Source organism: Meleagris gallopavo, chromosome 5, assembly GCF_000146605.3.
Source record: "Meleagris gallopavo isolate NT-WF06-2002-E0010 breed Aviagen turkey brand Nicholas breeding stock chromosome 5, Turkey_5.1, whole genome shotgun sequence".
Lineage (NCBI taxonomy): Eukaryota > Metazoa > Chordata > Aves > Galliformes > Phasianidae > Meleagris > Meleagris gallopavo.
In genome coordinates this window covers 27,888,534-27,888,916 of record NC_015015.2, presented here as the reverse complement: position 1 = coordinate 27,888,916, position 383 = coordinate 27,888,534, and the positions used below count along the sequence as shown (strand labels likewise).

Sequence of the window (383 nt, the reverse complement as noted above, 5' to 3'; positions counted from 1 at the left end):
ACTAGATAGGTACTATTGTCACCTGAAGCCTTCTGTTTATCTCCTCTGTGTTCATCAGGAGCACTGTCACAGAAAGACCTCCTGTTACATTGTGATTTAAATGACTACAAGGAGAAACTAGTACTAGAGACAGCCTTTAATTTCTTTCCTTAATGGACAAAAAGTAATAGTTACTGGTAGCAGTTGATGTTGACTTTTATTATTTTTTATTTAATTTTTCTTTTATTTACTGATGTGTACAAATATCAATTATGAAAACAGAAGTTAATGTCTTTTTTCTTGTGTGGTTTTTTGTTTTGTTTTGTTTTTTTGTTTTAAAAAAAAAAAAACAACACCTGAAGAACGTAAGTTCAGTTACTGGAACTACTGTGATTATATGGAGT

General features: G+C 30.5%; 1 protein-coding gene across 1 annotated transcript in view; it reads right to left on the bottom strand.

Annotated features, from left to right (window-relative positions):
• The window catches only part of PLEKHH1 (pleckstrin homology, MyTH4 and FERM domain containing H1), a 45,263-nt gene that overhangs the window by 33,217 nt on the left and 11,663 nt on the right, over positions 1-383 (bottom strand). The gene's annotated exons all lie outside the window — the stretch shown is intronic.